At 36.8% G+C, this 11,150-nt stretch overlaps 2 long non-coding RNA genes across 2 annotated transcripts; one reads left to right on the forward strand and one right to left on the reverse strand.

Moving 5' to 3' along the window:
* The first annotated feature begins 482 nt into the window (after window positions 1–482).
* On the forward strand, window positions 483–1,957 carry LOC122083357. The gene is made up of 2 exons (XR_006141631.1): window positions 483–618; window positions 1,899–1,957. It is a non-coding gene; the product is annotated as an uncharacterized LOC122083357 (long non-coding RNA).
* A 1,188-nt stretch (window positions 1,958–3,145) lies between these two features.
* On the reverse strand, window positions 3,146–5,711 carry LOC122083908. Its single transcript, XR_006141753.1, has 2 exons — window positions 5,139–5,711; window positions 3,146–3,833 (listed from the first exon to the last, which is right to left on the reverse strand). It is a non-coding gene; the product is annotated as an uncharacterized LOC122083908 (long non-coding RNA).
* Between the last annotated feature and the right edge of the window lie 5,439 nt (window positions 5,712–11,150).

Here is an 11,150-nt window from a genome sequence, read left to right on the forward strand (position 1 = left end):
AAAAAAAAAAAAAAGGGTTCCAGCTATGGCTAGGATAATAAAATAGGAAAAGATGACATATATAGAATCTAGGCTATGTTTTGTTGTCAAAAAATGAGAAGAAAAAAAAAATAAAAGAAAAAAAATCGAAACTTGAATTTAAGGAGAGAGATAGACACATAAGCTTTATTATTGCATCTTGGTAAAAAAATCATGATGATGCAATGATTGATTATGTATCTATCTCTCTCCATGAACTTACAATTTCCTTCTTCTCCCTCCCCTCATTTATAGACAATCAAAACTCTAGATTTTCAACAATATATATATATATATATAGGGTTGAGGTTTTTTGGTCGGTCACCCATATGGGAATCTTTTGAGGGGTGCCTTCTGAACCGTTGGATCTAAATTTCCTTAGGTTGAAGTGTTGATTTGGAATAAGTGATATGTATAACAATACAATGGTTAAAATTTTAAGAAACCCTCTTCATGGTAGAAGAGTTTATGAAACCAAAGATACATATTGGTATTTGATGGAGAAACGAAAGAGGGAAGGAAGAGTTTGCGACTGCAACGCTCCACCCACCGATCTCGCCGGAGAACGATCAAGCATCAAACTTCTTTTTGCTTCGACAGGTAATTTTTATTGAGTGCTTCATTTTTTTTTTCTTTTTGATTATAAAGATTCATTGCTTTAAAAATCTGAGAGGGGGAGAGAGAGACGGTTTTTGATTGGTGACGACTTGGGGATCTTGCGGTAGCTGATAATCATGAGCAGAAGGAGGAGGAGAATGATGGAGGATCACTGAGGTTTAGAGTTGGGAGTGGGAGTCGTTATGGAGGTTCCAAGTTTAGAAGGGGCCGGTTGCTTGTCGATGGAAAAAAGAGCACAGACGGTGGTCTAATGTGGGTAAAGAAGGGAGAGATCTCTGATGGCAATGAGATTCTCATTCAAGAAGCTAAAGCCAAAGCCAATCGTGCTTCGCGAATTCACGTCTGACGGCCTTCTTCCTCTCAGGCGTTCTGATTTAGCCTGATCCTGTGAGAAAGAGGGGAAAGGCAAATGCTCCATGTTCCATCCATGGCATTTCGCATTTCACATTTGAACTGGTTGGTTGTCGTCTCCTTCGTCATGATAAGGAAAGAATGGATTAGATTTCTATTCCTTCTTTAAGTTCTGATCCATAATTAGTTCTGGGAACTCATAACAACCTCTGGTATTAGTTCTAATTTACTTCTTTGAGCTCAAAAGCATGTGTCTACTTTCTTCCCATTGTTACCTTCATGTTCATTTCCCAGCGCGGTTTGTTTGTTTTCCTTTGGAAAACTGGTCTCAACTTCCATTGAGAGGAGTTTGAAGTGAAAATGATTTGGTGGGAAACAACTACCAGGAAACAGATGGGAAAACTCAAAACATGTAAGGGACACCCAAAAATACTTTGTATGCTGGGGAAAAATTTTTTCAAAGTGAGAGTCATTCTTGTTTTACTCTTTCATTGCTTTACCTTGACATTTTGTGGCCTTTTTATCATATTCTATCCATTTATCGTCTTCATTTCTTGAAATATGTTTGGTCTCTGATCTGCCCTCATTATGTTTTTTCCTTCATTTCCCATGGCCATTCCCCTTTGGATTCTACTGCATAACAGGTCTTCCTAACAATTGCAGCATATCGCAAGGACCCAGGCAGTAATTCTTGCTATCTTATGCTATTGTTAAGTATTTGTGACAATAAGTGAATTATGGGAAAACTTCAGTGAAAGTCTAGTTTTTCTGCTAGGCAGTCACCTAGTCAGTTCAGGGTGAAATTTGTTTGACACTTAAGCCCTATTTAACACTTCTTCTGTAAGATGTGATCATCTAAGAATTGGCTTTAGTGTATTCATGGGTTTGTGAAAACTTCGTTGTGAATGCAGAATGTTATGGCAGTCTTTGATGCGGCCATAAAAGTGGTGCTCCAGCCACCCAAGCAAAAGAAAAAGGAGGTACAGAAGAGCTGGTCCATTTTCTAATCAAGGAAAGAATAGATGTGAAAGGAAAGATAACCCCAACCAGTCAATCCTTCCTGAATTCTCTCCCATGCTGATCCTTTTTCATTCTTGAACAAAAATCAATTTTTTGATTTATTTCATCTATTCCATGACCAGAACAGGGGGGATATTCGTTACACCACGATTTTGAATCAGAAAGAGAAATTTGCAAGAAAAGGCGGGATCTATTTCACTCGATCAGTAACACCGGAGCCGGATCTGGTGTATCATAAGGGATTTGCCTTTTCTATTGATTCCTACGGATTGGATCCAAAAAAATTCACTCTTTCTCTACCTGGGTTCAAATATGGGATTCAGGTGTGGGTATGTATGGAGGATCCACCTCTTTCCCATTACTTAACATATGGGGAAGTGTGGCCAAAAATGGGTATGGGGATGGTGACTCAGCAGAAAATGTCAAAAAGGAGGGCTGGTGTTTCAAGAAAACGGATTTCATAGTGTCCAATTTTTGGATGCATGTCGGAAACACATCCCATACCCATGCCACTGATCCTCCTTAATTGAATTGGAATACTGCGTTCATACTAATGTTTTCACCTTCTTGATAGTGTACTTTATCTCATAAATTTGTGCATGGGGATAGTCTAGAACAAGTGTGCAAGTTGAATAAACACTTGAAAAAGGAATTCAGAATTATAGATCTTATGTGAGCAAAGATATTCCAAGAATATTGAAGTTGTAAAGTCCAAGAGGCATCTTTATCCTGCAGAAGAAATATGTTCTTGACAAAACAAAAATGGCTTGAATTGGGATTGAATTCGCCCTATTCCAATTTGTATTGACCAATTTGTCTAACATGATTCTGTTTTTTCAAAACCTTGTCTCCAATTGGGTTTGAATTCATTGATCAAATAGTCGAATTGTGGAATTATTCAAAAATTTCAATCAATAATGAACCTTCTTGTAGTTCTGCTCTTATCTAGACTTACATTACCAATAAACTATTACAAGCTCTGATTTTAAGCTTTCTAAGCAGCTAAAATTCCTTTTACCATAAGAAAATGAAAACACTGAAAATTTTAAAATAGCAGCCTTATAGTTCCCTTCACTATGTCAACAGACTAAACGCCATTTAATGGATTGACATGGCTTTCACTCATGGTAGCAAAAAGTGGTGAAGCTTCAGTGAAGCTATACATAAAATCAATGTCAAAACTGATGTAAAATACCCATAAAAATTGGTGAATAATTACTACAATCGAGTAAAGAAAGTAAGAGTGCTATTATTCCTACACTCAGAACTCTTGCAACTCATCTTACTATTTAATCTCTTCTTATGTCATTTTGTCTTATTAGGGATGACCAGTCACTGGCTTAGCCTTTACGGTCTTTTGGGATTCTGGGGTAGCACTCATCTCATCCAAGTCATCTACATCTATCACCTCTGAAACTTGTTTAGTGGTTGTCTGTCTCTGCTCCAACTAAGAATCTAGTTTTACTTTCTTGAATGGGTTTTTGAGAAACTATACTTTCTTGAATAAGTTTTTGAGAAACTCTGGTTGTCTGCCTCTGCTCCAACTGAGAATCAAGTTCTTTCTTGAATGGTTTTTTGAGAAACTCTCCTTTCTATATAACCTTATCTGATTCTTCAGTACCCATCACCTTTGAAGGTTGTTCAGTGGTGGTTTGCATTTGTTCCAGAAAATCAACTTTTCTTTTCTTGAAGGGGTTGTTGTCTGGAAATTCTCTTTTTTCTAGTCATCAACTTTCTGGTGGAATTCCGAAGGGGCTATTAGTTTTTCAAAGGCAGCAGCTTCCTTCAAATAGCTCCTCTTATCCAAGTCACCTTCTGCTCTGTATCTATTCATGACAGAAGGACTAAAACTTTGTAAAAATAGAGCTTACCACAAAATATGCACAACATGCACAGACAAGATAGAACAAGATTAGACTGGCATTTGACATGCCAAGCAATCTCAAATAATTGAGGTCCCATTATGACTAATATATTACCAAATAAACAGGTAAGAAGTGGATAACACACAGCACGGTGGAAAAGCTTCTCTATAAACGATGAAGTTGCATGTTTAACGGTAAGCTTGCTTGTGTGCTTTTTATCTATTGTTTCACAAGAAGCAAATATGGAAAAGCAGCTCTCTTGTGTAGATATCACCATCTGGGCCTCCGCTCTTAGGATTTGATCAGAAGCTCGAGTTACATTTGGGTCCAGACAATTTTTCGGTTTCTTTGAGTTATCAAAGGCTTCCATGGTAATTGGATCTATGCAACCTTTAGCAATGGCAGCAGCTACTGATGAAGGGATGTCTAAAGTTCAATTATGATCACGGTGAACACATTTTAAACATATTGAGTATAAACAAAAGCATAATGAATTCAATGACAGCATTGTAATCCAATATTTTAATGCATATACAACAAAGGCATTAGAGTACCAATAAGAAGTGAAATATGGAGCATAGATGAGAGAAATTTAATAATTTGTGGGTGGAAAAAAAGGTATACTAGATGCATTTAGTCAACCTCTTCAGCCAGGATATGGCTTAGTTGAGTGATCTTTCAATACAGACTACTCTCTGTCAAGCTAACAGAGGATATTTTAGGAAAAATAGTTTAGGACAAATACCAGCAACCTATCTCTGTCAAGCTAATAGAGGAGAAAGAGATTTCAAAAGACTATAGTGGAGAGTTCTACGTTATCTCGGCTCTATCTTGATAGAAATTTCTCATTAAAAAAAAAAAAATCAGAGACATAACGTGGAGGAAGAGTTTTATGACTTCTACCAGAGATAACATGTCTTACTAACTGAAACATGACATCAAACAAGTTTGTCGATTACCCATTGGTTTTGAAAAGGGATCAAAATCATCTTCGCACACGTAGCGGAAAAAAAATCCAATGGCTAAGGTTGAAACCCTAAGCTATTCTCTTTTTCTTCCATCTGCTCTCAGCGTCTCCGTTCATTCATAGCACTCCAACCTCTTCATTTGTCTGAATATTGGTAATAAGCAGAAGAAGCATCGACAAACCAAGATAAATCTCTCCAAATGAAACAAAGACAATAACAAGCATGAATAGATCCCTCCAAAATCATAAAACATACAAAATGAAACAAAGACAATAAAAAAACAGAAGCAGCAACACACCAAGAGAGATCTCTCCAAATGAACCCCAACAATCTTACGACCTAAACGAAGATTGTTCCCAACGCAAGGATGCATAAATAAAACCTGAAACTAGAAAAGGTGAGTAGAACCATATATTAAATGGGAAATAATACACCAAGGATGAAGCCATCTAAAATTTCCAAGAAATTCACTTCATCGCAACTGGAGACAGCAACGATTTAATGGTGAAATCAAAAGGGAACAAAAGCAGATGGGCTTCCAAGAGAAACAAGTGAGAGATGGAAACCTTTATTCCTTTGAAGATTCAGGTAAGAGAAGGAAGAGCGATTGAAAAGAATGAGAGGATCGGGAGATCTAGGGTTTTCAAAATCAAAATATAACAGACAAATTGAATGCAGGTTAATGGGGAGAAGAAGAGAAAGAAAAACCAGCTGAGGCTTTGAATATTTCTACCACGGAATCTTTCCCTGCTCCCACGCACTGTCTCCCTCCACTCTCCTCTTTCTCTCTTATTTTTTTTCTCGTCTATTGGTGATTGAAAATTTCACCCTCTCGCCTAATATGTATGTACAAAATCCATTCCCTCCTAACTAATATGCTTAAAATTAGAAAAAGTTGATCCAATGAAATATAGCCAACTAGAACACATTATTGGAACATGGTCGAGAACAGGGGCTGGTTTCTTTAGAAAAGAAAAAAAAAAAAAAACAAGGGGTGGTTGGATGTATACAAGCGAACTGGGCCAAAATCAAATGGAAATTTCCTAATAGTTTTGGTTTCGATTTTACCATTCCAACACCAAAATCAATTCAACTCAAATCAAAATTTAAAGGGAAAATGTTGAGTGTGCCTAGCATTGTGCCTGTCACTCTCCCCACCTCCTAAAAAAGAACCCTTGTCTTGAACTTCCCATTGTGTGTCACATTGGAAAATTAATCAAAGTGGGCTCATTACCCTACACCATATACATAATATCCCATAACCTATATCTTATACCCCAGCCCTAGGAACATACTTCAGCCCCAGGTGGCAAAGAGCCAATATCGAGGTGCAAAACCTTCCGATCGATGTGTCAAACCTTCCCATCCACTCAACACCATTGGATCACTAAGGCCAACTTTCGTCCTTACTTGACGGGTGGGTCTTGCAGTCATGCTCTCTTTCGCCATACCCTATAACCTATATCTTATACTACATATCCCATACTCTATACCTTATGCCACATAACCCATACCCCATACCCCATACCCTATACCCTATACCCTATACCCTATACCCTATATTCCATACCCTAACCCCATACCCCATACCCTACACCTCATATCCTATGCCCCAATACCCTATACCCAATATCCCATAGGGATACACTACACCTTATACCTTATACCTTATACCTTATACCCCATACGGCCATACCCTATACCCGATGCCTTATGCCCTATACCCCATATCCTTATACCTCTATATCACTTAAAGATGCAATCGATCCTAAATTTGGCTCTCCTCTAAGATATTCAATTCTAAGACCCAATACCCTAGCTGCACAAATCTGTTTGGCAAATTGACATGAAAGGAATAAATATCAATCAACTTCTCGATCACAATAACAAAAGGGACAATCATCAAGTAAATATCTCAATCACAATAACAAAAGGGACAATCATCAAGTAAATAAAAGAGACGAATGAGGTTACCTTTAGTGTGAACACCATTCTTAACAAATTCCAAATGAAATATTTGAATTTAGGATGAACTTTTGTTTTCCACCCAAACGACCATATCAAGGATTTAGAACTCATTGATTGGATGCCCTTTAAAAATGATAAGATTAGCTACAGTTTTTGCAATTAAGGTGTCGTTCTTTGAGCAATGGCAGAAGATGGAATACTCAAAATCCACCCTAGAGAAGTGGGATGGTAAGAATCTTAGAAACTACCAGCTTCTAAAAGAGAAGTGACAAGTGGTGCATTCCAACTACACAAACCAAGTGGCAAGTTCTAAACATTGTTTTTTTAATTTGGTGGAGCTAGTTCTAAACATTCACAAACAAGAAAAACATCTCTAATAGCTTCTCTCAATTATTTTTTGAAATTTCTTCACTATAACGACACCAACTTCTACATGATTTCTTAACTAACTTTACTTTGAATAGTTGAACCCCAAAAGAGTCTTGGTGGATTCGAACCACCATCCCCTTGGAACATAATTGAGACATGCTCATGTTCCGAGTGCTCTACCAATTGAGCTAAAGACCCATAAAGTAGAATTGTCAGGTAAAAATGCAATAAGACTACAAGAATGCTATTTCCTACCTTTTATACAGAATTTCGTTAAAACTACTTGTTTTGAAAATGAATACTAAGCACTTGAATGATCAAACTATCAAAACACAAAATCAATAGCATCAATAATGAAAAAGAGAATCAAACTTATATTAATTTTCCACACATTTTTGCCCTTAATTGCTCTTGGACAGTATGGTAATGGAAAGGTCATAAATGGAATGGTCATCTCACTTATACTCTCCTTCAAAATTTTGGGAACACTCGTTTCCCTCTAGAAAATGAGCTCGTGGACTATAAGGTCACTTCATTGGGCTGCCCCTAGTCATTGACAGAGAAGAGGGCATAGCCAACTGTTGAGGCCTTCTTTCCTCCAATAACAGTTCTGTTAATATGTCTTTTTTCTAAGAGGAGCTGTGATTGGAATCAAGGCTTCTGAAGAGGACAAGCACATCTCCTGTCTGAATTAAGTCAATCAACAATCAATAAACCCATTCTTCCCATGGCATTCAAATGGATGAAGACTAATTTTGACTTTCCTCTGTTTTTGGACAGGTCTGTAATCTTCTTTACTCTCCCCTCATCTAAGGACTCATTGTAGAATGTACCAACCTAGCTTTCTATCTTGAAGATCCCAATAACAAGAGATGAAGTCTGAAATGGCATTGTTGCTTGGCAACACCTGAAAACCGTATGCGACTTGTATAATGTGCCAACCCAATAGTAGATTAATCTAACACCAACCTCTACAACTAAAAGGAGGCTTCTCAAGCTCATGTCCAAATGGGCACAACAGTTCAACCAGGTTAAAGCCAACAAAGTCATCAACATAAGATTAGCCATAGCTCACTTCTTATGCAGAAAATAGGGGAGCTAAAGTTTTCTCAGAAACTTAAGCATTCAGAGGAATGGTAAATGAAAGGGACTATTTCCCTCAAGCTCCAAGTACCCTTAGTTTGCCACTATCACTGAGATTATATATATCAAAATCATTTCAAAAAGCAATTGAAGGGTGGAACATTGGGTGGGGTTAAAAAAGGATAAATTAACCCAACTCATCCCAACCTAGTATTGATGGATTAACCCACAAAGATGAGGGACAACACTTCCTACAAAGCCAGTTCATATCTAGCCTAGTACTGATGGATTAACCCATAAAAATCATTGAGTCATAGGTGGATTAACCACCCAGCTGACATGGATCAGATATCCTACAAATATTATGCGCAAGTAAAATTGGGAGTTGGGAAGAAGAAAGAATATATCAAATAGGCAACATATTATTAAAAAAATTTCTCTACTTCCTGGCGATTCAGCCTGAGAAACCAGGAATTTTAAGATTGGAACCCAAGTTAAAATTCTTCAAGAATTAAAGGGAAGTTTTTTCATTTAAAAATTTGAAAGACTTATCTCTCACAGTCCTACAATGCATGTTTAATATGGTTCCTTTCTAAAAATCTGAGAACCAAACTAGGGTCATATATTCACTATGCAACAGATAGGCACATCACCTAATAAACAAATAATAGCATGTAGGCAATGATTTTATCAAAAGGAAGCCCTACAACTGAAATAAAACCAATATAATAGCTACATGCTAGATCCCCGATTACATCCCAAAAGATTATCCCATAACACATCAAAGTATTAATTACATTATCTCATAAGACATACAAAAAAGTAATGTATGATGTATTATAGAACCATGAAAAACTTGTCAGAAAACATCAGCACTGATAACATCAACGAATAACAGAAGACTATATCAAACCATTAAACCGTTTCGTCACAATCAATCCCCTCTTGTCAAGCAAAGACTTGGAGCTACATTCATCTTTGCTCTTTTCCTTACATAACGCTCTTCTTTCCCTAAAATCCCATCCCTCTAGAAGAACTCTCAAATTGTCTTTGATTTAATTGTTTCCATCATACACAAGATGGATCTTTAGGTTACATTGCTGCTACAAATGTCTGCAATGTTCCTTAAAAAAGATTGTTTCGAAGGACACTGTCGAAGCAGATGTTTTGTTGTTGCTGCATAAAGAATTAAAAAATAAACCTATGAAGTTACTGATAGTCCATTAGTTTTGTGGTTATAATTGCCAATTAAAGAACTAATTGAGATCAGTTTTGTGAGATATTTATGAAGTTGGTTGCAAAGGATCAAGGGAAAACAATATAAACAAACTTCAGTTACTTCTTTCTCTGTATGGTTCTACAATTAGGTGCCGGGATGCAACCCTTATTACATACCCCACTCTCATAAACACCTCATTAATTAAAATTAGAGTTTTCTAGATATTACTGATTACTGCATAGTACTACTACTGCAATACCCAACCCCAAGGTCTTACCCCTTCAAAGAAATTAAATAGACAAACTTTTCACAAGAGCTTCAATATTCTGTCTAGATATAGAGACCAAAATTCACCCATCAAACCTTCCACTTCAAGGGAATCCATGATAGTCGTAATCCCAATCCAACAGGTTGCCCAGCAACGTATCACATAACTCATTGGAAAGGGAATCCATGATCATTTCTTTACGTTTATTCATCATGCAAACCAGCAAACAAAGATGATGGAATGATTACGACTAAGACGATCATACATAGAAATTGAATGATTCAATTCAAAAACAAAATGACCAACCGTTAATCCAATTCAAAATTGAAATAGTTCCAAATCGAGGCAAATATGATCCTTATGAGATAGCCGCCCAATGTTGTTTAATAACCAGAACAAAATAATCCAATCGTATGAACTACATATCGCCCATCAAGCAAATTAAAACAATAAAAAAATTACAGCCAAAGCCCTACCAAGCTTCCATTAACAAACCTCAGAGCATGAAGAAACCCTAATTTGATAACCAAAAACTTCAAATCGCTAAGAAATTAAAGTGAAGCAGAAATAGAGCATCCAATGAAGCGTCAGATAGAGTTACCTTATAGAGACACAATAACGAGATGAAAAAACAATCAAAGGGTTATGTGCATGTTCATAATCGAGCACACCACAATTGACGCATCTTCGATCATCGGAAAACTGACTCGTTGATGGATTCTTTCTTTTCTTTTCTTTTGTTTTTTAGTTTTGGGTTTTGGGAGGATTTAGTGAGATTAGAGATAACTAAGGCGGCTATTACGTAAGGAAACAACCGACGCCGGAAATAATCGATGGCGCAGTTACGATGTACATACCAATTAAAAAAGAAGAGTACAAGATCTCTGAGAGAGAAAGAGGTTATCAAAGAAAAAAAAATATGATTGTTGCAGGGAGGGAAAATGGGTTTCGCAATCAGCAGGTCGGGGATGAAGTGTAGAAAAAAAAATACAGGAAGAGTAGAAGATCTCTAAGAGAGAAAGAGGTTATCAAAAAAAAAAAAAAAAATGATTGTTGCAGGGAGGGGAAATGGGTTTCGCAATCAGGAGGTCGGGGATGAAGAGGAGAAAACAAAATACGAGTATTGGAATAGTATTCCTACCAAAAAACAAGAAAAAAAAGAAAAGAAAAGAATGGGACATTGAAAATTGAAACTGGAATGCTTAATCCAACCATTCAGAATTAAATTTTCCATTTGAAAGGATGGGATCACTCCCGACCATGAACTCCCTTATCCGCTTTGCCGATTAGAAAATTTTTTGGCATATATATAACCTTAGAAATTTTCAACTGTTGAGAGGGAAAATTCAAGGCAAATAATTGACATAAAATGAGCAAGGTTACATTTTTTTTTTTTTTTTTTT

This window comes from Macadamia integrifolia, chromosome 7 (assembly GCF_013358625.1).
Source record: "Macadamia integrifolia cultivar HAES 741 chromosome 7, SCU_Mint_v3, whole genome shotgun sequence".
Lineage (NCBI taxonomy): Eukaryota > Viridiplantae > Streptophyta > Magnoliopsida > Proteales > Proteaceae > Macadamia > Macadamia integrifolia.